The sequence below is a fragment of the Bos indicus x Bos taurus genome, chromosome 3, assembly GCF_003369695.1.
Source record: "Bos indicus x Bos taurus breed Angus x Brahman F1 hybrid chromosome 3, Bos_hybrid_MaternalHap_v2.0, whole genome shotgun sequence".
NCBI lineage: Eukaryota > Metazoa > Chordata > Mammalia > Artiodactyla > Bovidae > Bos > Bos indicus x Bos taurus.
Genome location: NC_040078.1, coordinates 83,496,844 through 83,513,506, shown reverse-complemented (window position 1 = coordinate 83,513,506; position 16,663 = coordinate 83,496,844).

The window sequence follows — 16,663 nt, the reverse complement described above, 5'->3', positions numbered from 1 at the left end:
ACTGAGCATGCATGTACACTTATGTAAAACAACTGAGCTACATGAAGCTGGGAAGGCAGCTTACAAGCAAAAGTGTTTTAACAGGCTGTTCCTTTATGTATTTCTCTGGAAGACAAGTTCAAAGATTTCTATTTGTTCTCAGCTTCTGTTAACTCTATCGGGCATGATTTCACTATCTGCAGTTTCAGGTACCCACCAGGGGTCTTGAAACACATTTCCCATGCCTAAGGGGGGACTACTGTGCACTCTTTGTTGGCAGCCACAGGCAAGAAGCTGGCCCTCTCGGTCAAGGCAATCTAAATCACTAACAGTTTTTGAAAGGCATGTGGGTAACATTTAGCAAAAGCTATAACGTGGCCATGGTCTTTGACCCATTAATTCCACAGACACATTAATTCTGTGACCAAAGGGGTAGGGCTGACAAAGGATACATTCCTATTGTTGGTGAGGAATAAATTTCCTCTACCTTTCTAGGTTCCTCTGACTGTTCCAAGAATGAAATTGACAAATTACAGATTAACAGGAGAAAAGTGCAAGCAAAAGTATCCTGTAGACAGAGGAGCCTGACAGGCAACAGTCCACACGATCACAAAGAGTTGGACATGACTGAAGCCACTTGCAAGCATATATGAGAGAGGGCTTTCCTGGTGGCTCAGTAGTGAAGAATCTGCCTGCCAATGAAGGAGACATAAAAGACTCATGTTCAATCCCTAGGTCAGGAAGATCCCCTGGAGAAGGAAATGGCAGCCCACTCCAGTATTCTTGCCTGGAAAATTTTATGGACGAAGGAGCCTGGTGAGCTACAGTCCATGGGGTCACTAAAGAGTTGGACATGACTGAGCGACTAAAGAACAACAACATACATGAGAGAAACCCAGAAAAGCTGAATAACTCACAAAAATAGCCAAAACCCTCAACTTAAATGATGACAAAGAGGATGTTAGGGGTATTGTACTGTGATTTCAAAGGGGGAGGAATGCAATTTATATGGAGAAGGAAAAGCAAATATTTGGTAAATAAATGTTTGCTGGATCCTGCAGAGACATGGGACACAGAGAAATTTGAACAGACTTTACTAGATTCCTCCCCGTGTACGCACTTAGTTCACACAATAGTTCTATCCATGGTGACAGCTCTCTTTCTGGAATAGGTCCTTTATCTACAGTCTTTAAGGCAGTCAGAGAGAATGTCAAAGTGAGGCAGAAAGGGAGCAAGACATAATCGTTAAAAGAACGACATAGCCATTGAAGACACAACATAAAATGCTTAGAACCAACTAGGTCCAAGATGGTGGACAAGTCAACTCCCACTACATACTTCAGTGTATGCTCATTGTAATACATCAGCTGCCAAATGACACACTCACAGGCACCATGACACTTCTGAGGCCAACCATGAAAGGCCAAAAAGTGGGAGGTGACCCAATTCCAGGATATCTCCACCCCTTCTTCAAACTACTTAGAATAATCCTCCTACTTATTAAGTTATCCAATCCATAAGAATTAACCACCCCATATTTGGGCGCCTCTCACCTTCTGAGATGGCCCACACTCTCCCAAGGCCACTCTCACTCTCTGAGACTGACAGCACACCGTCAATGGAATATGCATCTCTCTAAATAAACTTGCTTTCACTTTACTATGGGTCACTCTTGAATTCTTTCCTGTGTGAAGCTAAGGATCCATACTTGGCAGCCCATCCCAGGGACTGGCCTGGGACATAACTATCCACTCTTGCCCCACTTTTTCCTGCAACAAAAGATTCTTCTTGGTCTTTGGGGCCTCAAAATTAATCAGCCTAAATTAATACTTTTGCCAAAAAAAACACATTTTGTGTGGCACACTTCACCCTGCTATATTATCCATGAAATTTTCTATCTTTGTATTTATACTGATTAGAAACTTAAAACAGTAAAATGTCTAGAGGAGGTAGGGGAAAGATTGACAAATTATAGTGCATTAATTTGAGGAATTATGCAACAAATAAAAAAAAATGAACTCAGTCTTGTCTTAACAATAGGTTGTCCTGGTGCTCTTTGGGGGAAAGGCAACATTTAACAATCTCATCTGACATCTCCACCTCCCCAAAAGTTCTGAAAGCCATTTGGATTTCAGACAAAGGTGGTATGGGTTAGAGGTGCTCTGGGCAAGCTGATCAAAGACCTTAGACTTATCTTCAGCATACATGACCATAGGTGATCCTCCTGGTCCCACATGTATATTCAATGAATTGCTGCTGCTGCTACTTCTCAGTCACTCAATTGTTTCTGGCTCTTCGCGATCCCATGGACCATTGCCCTCCAGGCTCTTCTGTCCATGGAATTTCCCAGGCAGGAATACTTGAGTGGGCAATTAAATTAATGGTCATAAATACTATTAATGAAACAATAGCATTTATGAGGGGACATATGCAGAAAATAAAGTTCATTGTGCTCTAAAATTATTAAATTAAATTATATATATTTATATATATAAATTAAATTAAATTATGATATTTAACTCAAATCATTTTTTTTAAAAAATTAGGGTTCTAATAGAAGCTATGATGTTTTGGTGGTAAAGTAGGGGTTATTCCCCTTCCCTTTGTTATCCCCATATTGGGTTCACTTCTTGATGGATGTCAACCAAACCAGAGATAAGGAGAAGGAAGTGTTTGTTACTTACAGCAAGTGAGGAGACCGTCAGAGATCTTTCCCAAAGCAGTGTCTCCAGGAACAGCAAAATTGGGGAAGTTTTAAGCTAAGGATATATGCATACTCATTAAGGGACTTGAGCAGAAGAGAAGTCAGCAGAGAAATTGGGCAAAGGTTGACAGAATCCCAAACTCTAGTAGATTGAAGTCACAAAACTCAGGAAAGGTCAACATCATCATCCCTTTGTTGTTGTTCTTAAGTCTTTAAGTCATGTCTGATTCTTTGTGACACCATGGACTGTATCACACTAGGCTTGCCTGTCCTTCGCCCTCTTCCAAATCTTGCTCAAACTTATGTCCATTGAGTCGATGATGCCATCCAACAGTCTAATCCTCTGTCGCTCCTCTTCTTTACCTGCCCTCAATCTTTCCCTGTATCAGGCTCTTTTCCAATGAGTCGGCTCTTCACATGTGATGACTAAAATATTGGACCTTCAGCTTCATCATCAGGCCTTCCAGTGAATATTCAGGATTGATCTCATTGAGGATTGACTGGTTTGATCTCCTTTCTGTCCAAGGGACTTTCAAGAGTCATCATCCCTTAGGTTCCTGTTGATGTAGTGATTGAGCGCTGGAGTGGGGCTTAAATTTCTGCAACAAAGCTTAAGAAAGTGCTTCAGGCTAATCTTTACCATTGAAATAGAGCTGGGAATCTTTAGAACTCATTTGTTATCTTTTCTATTCTTACTTCTCTTGCCTGATAACAGTAGTTTTGTTCTTTCAAAAGCATTATTGCTGAGACCATTTCAAGGGGAGCATTATAGCCAGGCTTAGATCATAAAATATCGTAAGGTCTAACATGGTTTACCCAATATCAAGATTTACCTGGTTCTTTTCTTCTGAGGGCCCTCTAGCCTATCTACTTCCGTTTCTTGAGATAAACCTTCTAAGCCTCCTCAATTCATTTTCTACAGGTTCCCAGAGTATACAGTGTACAGCACACAATTTTCATTTATAAAACTCACAATTCCTTCCTTAAAGCCTGCCTTTCCCACTATGGGCTTCCGTGGTGGCTCAGATGGCAAAGAATCTGCCTGCAATGCGAGAGACCCGGGTTTGATCCCTGAGTTCAGAAGATCCCCTGGAGAAGGCGATCTTACTTAGAGAATTCCAGGGACAGAGGAGCCTGGCAGGCTCCATGGGTCACAAAGAGTTGGACACAACTGAGTGACTAAAACTTTCAGTACTTTTTCCCACTTTGAACATAAACTATATGAAGTCAAGGAGTATCTCTTAGAGTAAAGAAGATATTCATACCTTTGGTATACAGTTAGCAACTTCTGTTGTTACAATGAAAGATGGACATCACAGTTTCCAACAGCCCAGCCTTTGCTGACTGACTAGAGAGTTTAAAAGTTTAAACATAAAAAGTTTAAACATCTGCCTACTCCAAAGAAAAGCTAACAATTAAATAGAAAGTCAAAATTGCAGATTTTGACAAGATTTCTAAGCCCCAGTCATACTGAAGAATCAGGAATTCTCTGTATGAGTCAAGTCTTCTCTTCTCTGGGTTTTTCCTTGCTGCCCTATCAATCTGGAAGCCCTTCTTCCTGTCTTACTCCAGCTAACTCCTAGGACCCTTCAAGGCTTAGTGTGCATATCACCTCCTTTAAGACTTCTTCAAATGCAGTGCCATGCTGGATGAATCACAAGCTGAAATCAAGATTGCCAGGAAAAATATCAACCATCTCAGATATGCAGATGATACCACTTTAATGGGAGAAATCAAAGAGGAGCCAAAGAGCCTCTTCATCAGGGTGAAAGAGAAGAGTGAAAAAGCCGACTTTAAACTTAACATTAAAAAAACTAAGATCATGGCATCCCATCCCATCACTTCTTGTCAAATAGAAAAAGAAAAAGTGGAAACAATGACAGATTTCATTTTCTTGGGTTCCAAAATCACTGTGGACGGTGACTTCAGCCACAAAATTAAAAGACGCTTTCTCCTTCGGAGGAAAGCTATGACCAACCTAGACAGTGTATTGAAAAGCAGAGACATCATTTTGCTGACAAAGGTCTGTATGGTCAAAGCTATGTATTTTCCAAGAGTCATGTACATATGAGATCAGTTCAGTTCAGTCGCTCAGTCGTGTCTGACTCTTTGCAACCCCATGAATCACAGCACACCAGGCCTCCCTGTCCATCACCAATTCCCGGAGTTCACCCAGACTCACATCCATTGAGTCAGTGATGCCATCCAGCCATCTCATCCTCTGTCGTCCCCTTCTCCTCCTGCCCCCAATCCCTCCCAGCATCAGAGACAGTTGGACCATAAAGAAGACTGAGTGCCAAGAATGGATGCTTTCAAATTGTGGTGCTGGAGAAGACTCTGGTGAGTCCCTTGGACTTCAAGGAAATCAAACCAGTCATTCCTAAAGGAAATCAACCCTGAATATTGATTTGAAGGATTGATGCTGAAGCTGAAGCTCCAATACTTAGGCCATCTGATGCAAAGAGTCAACTCATTTGAATAGACCCTGATTCTGGGAAAGGTTGAGGGCAGGAGGAGAAGAGAGCCACAAAGAATGAGATGGTTGGATGATATCACCAACTCCATGGACATGAATTTGAGCAAATTCCAGGAGATAGTGAAGGACAGGGAAGGCTGGAGTCTGTAGTCCATGGGGTTGCAAAGAGTTGGACACAATCAAGCAAATGAACAATAACAAACCCTTCTTTGACTCCCCAGACTATACACCTTTGCATGAACCAGTGAAGTTGCTCAGTAGTGTCCAACTCTTTGCAATCCCATGGACTGCAGCCTACCAGGCTCCTCCATCCATGGACTTTACCAGGCAAGAGTACTGGAGTGGGTTGCCATTTCCCTCTCTAGGGGATCTTCCTGACCCAGGGATTGAACCCAGGTCTGCATTGCAGGCAGATGCTTTACCATCTGAGCCACCAGAGCAATTAAATTATGAGAATGGATGCAAACCACTTAATGACTGTCAGAACCACAGTTCACTTCTTACCTTCTTCATGTTCTGTATGTAAAGACAAGGACACTATGTGGGTAGGGATTTAGTCCCTAGGGTGTTCATATTTCTTTAAAAATCTGGAAGTAGGAGTTTGTCGGGCGTTTGGCAGGAGCAATTGTTAGTGGGTGTCGCTGTCATGTCTGGTCGTGGCAAGCAAGGCGGCAAGGCCCGCGCCAAGGCCAAGTCACGCTCGTCTAAAAAAAAAAAAAAAAAAAAAATCTGGAAGTAGTTGGGAATGTAAAATGGTACAGCTGCTATATCAAACAATGCCAAGCTTCCAGAAAATTTTTTTTAATGCAAGTGCTATAGGATCCAGCAATCATACTTGTAGGTAGATATCCAAAAGAATTCAAAGCAGTATCTCAAAGAGATATTTGCACAGTAAAGTTCCATGGTGACTCAGGCAGTAAAGTATATACCTGCAATGCAGGAGACCCAGATTCAATCCCTGAGTTGGGAAAATCCCCTGGAGAAGGGAATGGCAATGCACGCAATACTCTTGCCTGGAGAATCCCATGGACAGAGGAGCTTGGCAGGATACAATCTACAGGGTAGCAAAGAGTCAGACATGACTGAGCAACAAAGCATGCACACATTCATTGCAACCTTATTTTCAATAGCCAAGAAATATAAGTAACCTAAATTTTCAGAGACAGATGGATAGAGAATAAGTGGTATATACATTCAATGAAATACTATGCAGCCTCAAAAAGGAAAATCCTGTCGTATGTTACAATATGGATAAACTTTTAGTATAGTATACTAAGTGAAGTAAGCAATTACAAACGTTTAAATATTGATGATTTAATTCATATGAGGAATTCTAGAGTAGTCTAGTCATAGAAACAGAAAACACAAAAGTGGATGGGGAGGGAAAATTAATGGCCGTTGAGTTTCGGGTTTGCAAGATAAAAAGTTTTAGAGATCTATTGGGAAATAGTTTGAACATATTTAACACTACTCAACTGAATATTTTAAAATGTTTTAGATAGTAAATTTAATGTTATGTAACTGCAACCACAATTAAAAACAAAATAAAATTTTAGACCCCTGAGGCAGTATGCTAAATAAAACACAAAGTGTAAGTTTGCAAAAGATATGTAGGCAACCATTTGGAATTTCACATTATTCATATTGCTATCTACTTCAGTAATGTGAACAGTTAGATAATCTGCATGATTTTTCATTTTGTCATCTGTAAAATGGCAGATAACAGCACAGAAGATGTTTGTGATGATAAAGGAGATTATGTGTGTATGCAAAGCACCCTAGTGTCTACCATACAGAGAGGTTCAGGGGTCCTTACATGTTCTCCCTCCCTGGTCCTCACCAGACTGTTCATGTGCTCAGCTGACTCCAAGGAGGAAAGAACACAAATGTCCAATAAAGGCAGATTAGATCCACAAATAAGTTGATATAAAAGGGCACTTTAAGTCATGCTTTTTATTTTATAAGACGAGTAAAGAAGATTTATGGATGGAGAGAAAATATTTTGCTTTTATCAAATCTCTAGCGATGGAGCCATTTGTGTGCATGTGTGTATATACACATATATGTCTATATATATATATACACACACATATATATAGAGAGAGAAGAGCATTGCTGTGTTTAAACTAACAACCTTCAGGGCATAAATATAACCATCTCTCTGAATCTATACATGCTTCAACTGCACACAAAAACAAAGAAGTTGAGGGGCTTTCTGTTCCCCTGAATGGTTCAAGCTCATGAAAAGAGTGGAGCTGGGATGTGGGTGACTTGGACCTGTCAGAGTCAAGCCTCTCCCCATGATGGCACAACTACAAATTATTTGGATGCTTCTTTGTTTTCATAATGCTAGAACCACCCTGAATATATTGATAGCTCTAAATCAGCAGAATTAAACATAGGCTTACTTTATGGAGCCAACAGAGGGACACTTACTCAGGTCCCTAAAGGAGGGATAGGGTGAGAATATTCATAAGTAGCATTGTTTGCAGTGGTGGGATGTTGGAGTCAGCTTGGTGTTTATCACTAGAGAAACTGATAAATAAAATATGGCAGATGCATAGAGTACTTTATTCAACTTATAAACAATGAATTATATGTGCACGAAAACCCACACGGATCTTTTTAAAAGAATGTTGAGTATAAAAGAGGTATAAAACATAGATTTACATAAAGTAAGTTTACATAACTTGGTTTAGATTTATTTACATAAATTAAGCATAGTTTAGATTTACATAAACTAAGGACAAAAGCATCCACAAAATGACATATTTTAGAAGAAACGCATATATCCAAGGACTTACACAACACACATTACAGTGGGTGAATACTGGGAGATGGGAAGTGCAAGTGAGGATAGAGAAGAAAAATGAAAATGGAGAGGGGAACCTTTTGTAGATTTAATGATAGAGGAGCAGAGACTAAAGGATATTATAAGGGTATTATGAACAGCTTACTTTTAGTAGAAACTCTTACCTCTCTCCTAGTCTTGGAGAAAAAACAACTTAATAAGTATCCCTAAATAAATCTTACAGGACAAGGAGTCTTGAGGTTGTGTGGTTATATCAACGTAAGCATCCCTATCGGAGGATGCTGCAGAAGGCTTGTCTCTAGATTTGTTATTGTAACTAAATGTGTCAGCAGACTCCTGTGGCGTGACATCCTCCGATCCTTCTCTTCTTGTATCTAGGCAGGAATTGGTTATTAGTCTAGGGGATAATAGCACGGGCTTGGAAGCTAATATGAGTTCATGACCACTGTATTAGGTTTCCTAGTACCAGAAACTGGTGGCTTAAAACAAAAACATTGTCTCCGAACTCTCCAGCGTAGATGTCTGAAATCAAGGTATAGGCAGGATCATCTCCTCTTCAAAGGACCTAGGGAAGAATCCTTCCTTGTCTCTTCTAAGTTTTGGGTTTCCAGAAGTAAGTGGTTCTTTCTTGGCATGTAAATGCATCACTCCAGCCACTGCCTGTCTTCACACTGCTTCCACTGTGTATGTCCACATGTCCTTAGTTTTCTTTTCTTGTAGAGACACCAGTCATTCGATTAGAGGTCAATTTTATAGAAGAAAAACTACATTCAGTTCAGTTCAGTCACTTAGTCATGTCCGACTCTTTGAACCCAATGGACTGCAGTGCACCAGGCCTCCTTGTCCATTACCAACTCCCAGAGCCTACTCAAACTCAACTCCATTGAGTCAGTGATGCCATCCAACCATCTCATTCTCTGTCATCCTCTTCTCCTCCCATTTTCAATTTTTCCCAGCATCAGGGTCTTTTCAAATGAGTCAGTTCTTGGCATCAGGTGGACAAAGTATTGGAGTTTCAGCTTCAGCATCAGTCCTTCCAATGAATATTCAGATTGATTTCCTTTAGGATGGACTGGTTGGATCTCCTTGCAGCCCAGGGGACTCTCAAGAGTCTTCTCCAACACCACAGTTCAAAAGCATCAATTCTTTGGCACCCAGCTTTCTTTATAGTGCAACATTAAAGGGAGGAAACTGAAATGCATATTAAGTGAAAGAAATCAATCTGAAAAAGACACAAACTGTATGATTCCAACTATATGACATTCTTGAAAAGGCAAAAGTGTGTAGACAGTAAAGGACCAGTCCTTCATGCTGCTGCTAAGTCGCTTCAGTCGTGTCCGACTCTGTGCGACCCCATAGACGGCAGCCCACCAGGCCCCGCCGTCCCTGGGATTCTCCAGGGAAGAACACTGGAGTGGGTTGCCATTTCCTCCTCCAATGCATGAAAGTGAAAAGGGAAAGTGAAGTCGCTCAGTCGTGTCCAACTCTTAGCGACCCCATGGACTGCAGCCTACCAGGCTCCTCCGTCCATGGGATTTTCCAGGCAAGAGTACTGGAGTGGGGTGCCATCACCTTCTCCCAGTCCTTCATAGGGACTGGGAAAGAGGGATGACTAGACAGAGCACAGAGGATTTTTAGGACAGTGAAATAATTCTGTATGATACAATGGTGGATACATGTCACACATTTGTCCAAACTCAGAATGTACAACATGAAGAGTGAGGCATAGTGTAAGCCATAGATGTTGGGTGATAAGATGTATCATGTAAGTTCATAGATTGTAACAACGGTGAGTCTGGTGTGAGATGATGATGAGAGAGAGTGTGCTTGTGTAAGAGCTTAGAGTGTGTGGGTACTTTTCAATTTGCTGTAATCCTAAACTGCACAAAAAAGGTTAACTCAACTTTTTAAGAATGAGCATAAGAGTCGGACATGACTGAGCAACTGAACTGAACCATTTAGATCCTGAACTATTTAGATCCTGGCTTGAATAAATCATTTGGAGAAGAGCAAGATGCCAGAGGGCAGGGGTGGCAGCCAAGAGGAGCTACCCCACATCAGAGGTAAGGAGCAGCAGCTGCACTTTGCTGGAGCAGCTGTGAAGAGAGATCCCATGTCCAAGGTAAGAGAAACCCAAGTAAGATGGTAGGTACTGAGAGACTGGATCAGAGGGCAGACAGACTGAAACTACAAGTTTGAAACTACAAACTTGCAATGCTGAAGTCTAAAAAATGGAACACTAGAGACTACAGTAAGTCCCCTAAATATGAACCTTCAAGTTGTTAATTTTCAAAGATGGGAACATGCATTTTCATGTCCAATCTCATAAGTTATTACAGTTCATGAATCTGGCATACATTGTCTTATATGTGCATCCACTCCAAGAGGTTGTGCTTTTCTGTACTTTACTGTACAGCATTGTATAGAGTACAGTAGTACAGTATCTTTGTTTCAGGCTAGATCTGCAAGAGGGACTCTTCACTGAACTTCTTGCTGTTCTTACTCACTTACTGTGCATACTTACTTACTGTGAGGAGCTTACTAATGAAGGCCTTGTGAAATTGGAGTCCCAGAGAAAGGACAAAGAGAGACAAGAAGGCCAAGATGAAGAAGAAGTAACTGAATAACCAAAGAGATTCAGGATGCAGGAAATGGCAAGATTCTCTTTCTTTGAGGAGGCACTGTTAGTTTTTGAGACACGAGACCTGAACTTTGGATGGTACAGGAAGGTTGCAGGCGCTGTTCAGAATGCAATCCAGCACTACTACATCATTCATGATGAGAAAAACAGAGCCACTACCCAGGCATCACTGGACCATTTTTTCAAGAGGGAAGACAGAATTGAATCCAACAAGGACCCAGAACCTGTGACATCAGTGTCAGGCATGAGTGAAATTGCAGCTTGCCCTCCAACTGCTATTGCTCATGATTCTTCAGCTCTTCCATCTCTCACCTCCTCTCCCTTCTCTAACCAGTAATTCTTCCTACCTTTTCACTTGATGCCAGCCACTATATGCCAGCTGCTGTACTGCACTGCCATATTTTTCAAGGTACTCTACTGTAAAATTAAAAATGTTTCCTTTTTTTGTGTTTGCTTTTTTAAATGTACTATTTGTGTAATAACTATTATAAACATATTACAGTACAGTATTATATAGCTAATTGTGTTTGTTGGGTAAGTAGGCTAACTTTGCTGGACTTACAAAAAAAATTGGACGTATGAACAGGCTCTTGGAATGGAAATCATTCATATGGAGGGGACTTACTGTCATACAAAAAGACTGGGGTGGAACTTCCCTGGTGGTGCAGTGGATAAGAATCTACCTGCCAGTGCAGGGGACATGGGTTTCATCACTGGTGTGGGAAGAATCCACATGCCATGGAACAACTTAAGCCCATGTGCTACAACTGCTGAGCCTGTGCTGTAGAGCCCATGAGCCACAAATATCAAGTCTGTGTGCTGAAACTCCTGAAGCCTGCACACCTAAAGCCTGTGCTCTGCAGCAAGAGAGGTCACTGCAGTTAAAACCTGCACACTGCAACAAAGGCTCAGTGCAGCTAAAAATAAATTTTTGAAAATTATTTTTGTAAAGACTGTGATGTAAGACTCATATGAACAGCTAACACAACATTAATGCAAAAGCCAAGGAAAGAAGCATATTTACAATCAATAAGTTCAAAATTTTTCATTATACATGTCAACTAAACCAAAAAAAATTAGGATGGCATAAAATTAAAAGATAAAGACTTCTATGTTTGTCATTTAAATACTGAAAGATGATATTTAAATTCCAAAAACACCCATCAGCCAAAACTTAAGGGAAATTTGAAAATATTGGATATCAATAATAATAACTGCTTGTGGTAAAACTGGAAAATTGAGGGAAATTTACAAACTTAAAATAGTAGGAAACTAGAATAGGTGAAAATTGAACTAAATTGCAAGATTAAAAAAATGAACTCAGAAAGCTGACAACATTGAAACTCTGGGTGGCATGGACTTAGCTAGAAAAAAGGTACAAATAAATAACATGATGAATGAAAAGGGGGTACAATCAGATAAAACAGGAATATTGTAGAACTTTCTCAATTAAATTTGAAAACTGAGACACAACATTTATCTTAGTAGTACCCAGACTCTTCTAGAGAACAGCAAAAAAGAAAGTATCTCAATATGCTTCAGGAGACTAGATAACTTCAATAACAAAGCAGAGGACAATGAGAAAAAAAGATATTTACTCAAACTCCTAAATATATAGACATGCAACAACCTTAAAGAAAATAGTAGCAAATCAAATTGCACAGCTATTTAAAGGGATTCATCAAGATCAACTTGGTTTATTCAAGAGTGCAAGGAGAGTCACTGAAAAACAAGGGGTATCCTAAAAAATTAACTATAGAATTACCATATAGTGCAGCATTTCACTTCTGGGAATATATACACAAGAACTGAAAACAGGGACAAGCAGTATTTATTTATATAATCATGTTCCCAGCAGCATTATTCACAATAGCCAAAAGGTGGGAGCAACCAAGTGTCCTTCAAAGGATGAATGGATAAACAAAATGTGATTTATATATATACAAAATAGATTATACAGCTCTGTGCTCAGTTTCTCAGTTGTGTCTAACTCTTTGTGGCCCCATGGACTGTAACCTGTCAGGCTCCCCTGTTCATGGAATTTTCCAAGCAAGAGTACTGGAGTAGAATGCCATTTCCTACTCCAGGATTCAGCCTTTAAAAGGAAGGAAAATATGATACATGTTACCACATGGATGAACCTTGAAGATATAAAGGTAAATGAAATAAGCAAGTCATGAAAAGACCAGTATTGTGTGAGTCCAATATATGAGAGACCTAAAATAGTCCAATTCAGAGAGAAACAAAGAAGAATGGTACTGCCAAGGACTGGGGAGGGGAAGGAATAGGGATATAGTGTTTAATGGGTAGAGTTTCAGTTTGGAAAGATGGAAAAAATTTGTTGTACCTGAAGCTACCAAGATGACTATGAAGAAGCAATGAGAAAAACTCACTAAGTAGAAGTTTCAACAGGGTTCCAGTGTTTTAATAACTTAGGGAATAAAATGCTGTTCCAGATTAGCAGATGGGGAGAATTATGTCCGTCTAGTCAAGGCTATGGTTTTTCCAGTGGTCATGTATGGATATAAGAGTTGGACTATGAAGAAAGCTGAGTGCTGAAGAATTAATGCTTTTGAACTGTGGTGTTGGAGAAGACTCTTGAGAGTCCCTTGGACTGCAAGGAGATACAGCCAGTCCATTCTAAAGAAGATCAGTCCTGGGTGTTCTTTGGAAAGAATGATGCTAAAGCTGAAACTCCAATACTTTGGCCACCTTATGTGAAGAGTTGACTCATTGGAAAAGACTCTGATGCTAGGAGGGATTGGGGGCAGGAGGAAAAGGGCACGACAGAAGATGAGATGGCTGGATGGCATCACCGACTCAATGGACATGAGTTTGAGTGAACTCCGGGAGTCGGTGATGGACAGGGAGGCCTGGCGTGCTGCGATTCATAGAGTCACAAAGAGTCGGACATGACTGAGTGACTGAACTGAACTATTTAGATCCTGAACTATTTAGATCCTGGCTTGAATAAGTCAGTTGGAGAAGAACAAGATGCCAGAGGGCAGGGGCAGCAGCCAAGAGGAGCTACCCCACATCAGAGGTAAGGAGCAGCAGCTGCACTTTGCTGGAGCAGCTGTGAAGAGAGATCCCATGTCCAAGGTAAAAGAAACCCAAGTAAGATGGTAGGCACTGAGAGACTGGATCAGAGGGCAGATAGACTGAAATTACAATCACAGACAACTAGCCAATCTGATCACATGGGCCACAGCCTTGTCTAACTCAATGAAACTAAGCCATGCCATGTGGGGCCAACCAAGATGGCCGGGTCATGGTGGAGAGGTCTGACAGAATGTGGTGCACTGGAGAAAGGAATGGAAAACCACTTTAGTATTCTTGCCTTGAGAACCCCAGAATAGTATGAAAAGACAAAAAGATAGGACACTGAAAGATGAACTCCCCAGGTCGGTAGGTGCCCAATATGCTACTGGAGATCAGTGGAGAAATAACTCCAGAAAGAATGAAGGGATGGAGCCAAAGCAAATACCCAGTTGTGAATGGGACTGGTGAAACAAGCAGGGTTCAATGCTGTAAAGAGCAATATTGCATAGGAACCTGGAATGTTAGGTCCATGAATCAAGGCAAATTGCAAGTGGTCAAACAGGAGATGACAAGAGTGAACACTGACATTCTAGGAACCAGTGAACTAAGATGGACTGGAATGGGTGAATTTAACTCAGATGACCATTATATCTACTACCATGGGCAGGAATCCCTTAGAAGAAATGGAGTAGCCATCATAGTCAACAAAAGAGTCCAAAATGCAGTACTTGGATGCAATCTCAAAAATGACAGAATGATCTCTGTTCATTTACAAGGCAAACCATTCAATATAATGGTACTCCAAGTCTATGCCTCAACCAGTAACTATGAATAAGCTGAGGTTGAACAGTTCTACGAAGACCTATAACACCTTCTAGACCTAACACCCCCAAAAGATGTCCTTTTCCTTATAGGGGACTGGAATGCAAATGTAGGAAGTCAAGAGACACCTGGAGTAACAGGCAAATTTGGCCTTGGAGTACAGAATAAAGCAGGGCAAAGGCTAATAGAGTTTTGCCAAGAGAACGCAGTGGTCATAACAAATGACCTCTTCGAACAACACAAGAGAAGACTCTACACATAGACATCACCAGATGGTCGACACTGAAATCAGATTGATAATATTCTTTGCAGCCAAAGATGGAAAAACTCTATACAGTCAGGAAAAACAAGACCAGGAGCTGACTGTGGCTTGGATCATGAACTCCTTATTGCCAAATTCAGACTGAAATTGAAGAAAGTAGGGAAAAACACTAGACCACTCAGGTATGACCTAAATCAAATCCCTTATGATTATACAGTGGAAGTGAGAAATAGATTTAAGGGATTAGATCCGATAGACAGAGTGCCTGATGAACTATGGATGGAGGTTCATGACACTGTAGAGGAGACAAGGATTAAGACCATCCCCATGGAAAAGAAATGCAAAAAAAGCAAAATGGCTGTCTGAGGAGGCCTTACAAATAGCTGTGAAAAGAAATAAAGCGAACAGCAAAGGAGAAAAAGACAGATATTCCCATTTGAATGCATAGTTCCAAAGAATAGCAAGGAGAGAGAAGAAATCCTTCCTCCGCGATCAATGCAAAGAAATAGAGGAAAACAACAGAATGGGAAAGACTAGAGATCTCTTCAAGAAATTTAGAGATACCAAGGGAACATTTCCTGCAAAGATGGGCTCGATAAAGGACAGAAATGGTATGGACCTAACAGAAGCAGAAGATATTAAGAAGAGGTGGCAAGAATACACAGAAGAACTGTGTATCTTGATCTTCACGACCAAGATAATCATGATGGTGTGATCACTCACCTAGAGCCAGACATCCTGGAATGTGAAGTCAAGTGGGCCTTAGAAAGCATCACTACAAACAAAGCTAGTGGAGGTGATGGAGTTCCAGTTGAGCTATTTCAAATCCCAAATGACGATGCTGTCAAAGTGCTGCACTCAATATGCCAGCAAATTTGGAAAACTCAGCAGTGGCCACAGGACTGGAAGAGGTCAGTTTTCATTCCAATCCCAAAGAAAGGCAATGCCAAAGAATGCTCAAACTACCGCACAATTGCACGCATCTCACATGCTAGTAAAGTAATGCTTAAAATACTCCAAGCCAGGCTTCAGCAATACGTGAACTGTAAACTTTAAGATATTCAAGCTGGTTTTAGAAAAGGCAAAGGAACCAGAGATCAAATTGCCAACATCTGCTGGATCATCAAAAAAGCTAGAAAGTTTGGGGAAAACATCTATTTCTGCTTTATTGGCTATGCCAAAGCCTTTGACTGTGTGGATCACAATAAACTGGAAAATTCTGAAAGAGATGGGAATACCAGACCACCTGGCCTGCCTCTTGAGGAACCTGTATGCAGGTCAGGAAGCAACAGTTAGAACTGGACATGGAACAACAGGCTGGTTCCAAATAGGAAAAAGAGTATGTCAAGGCTGTATATTGTCACCCTGCTTATTTAACTTATATGCAGAGTACATCATGAGAAATGCTGGGCTGGAGAAAGCACAAGCTGGAATCAAGATTGCTGGGAGAAATGTCAATAATCTCAGATATGCAGATGATACCACCCTTATGGCAGAAAGTGAAGAGGAACTAAAGAGTCTCTTAATGAAAGTGAAAGTGGAGAGTGAAAAACTTGGCTTAAAGCTCAGCATTCAGAAAACTAAGATCATGGCATCTGGTCCCATCACTTCATGGCAAATAGATGGGGAAACAGTGGCTGATTTTATTTTGCTGGGCTCCAAAATCACTGCAGATGGTGAATAAAGCCATGAAATTAAAAGACACTTACTCCTTGGAAGGAAAGTTATGACCAACCTAGACAGCATATTTAAAAGCACAGACATTACTTTGTCAACAATGGTCCATCTAGTCAAGGCTATGATTTTTCCAGTAGTCATGTACGGATATGAGAGTTAGACTATAAAGAAAGCTGAGCACTGAAGAATTGATGATTTTGAACTGTGGAGTTGGAGAAGATTCTTTAGAGTCCCTTGGACTGCAAGAG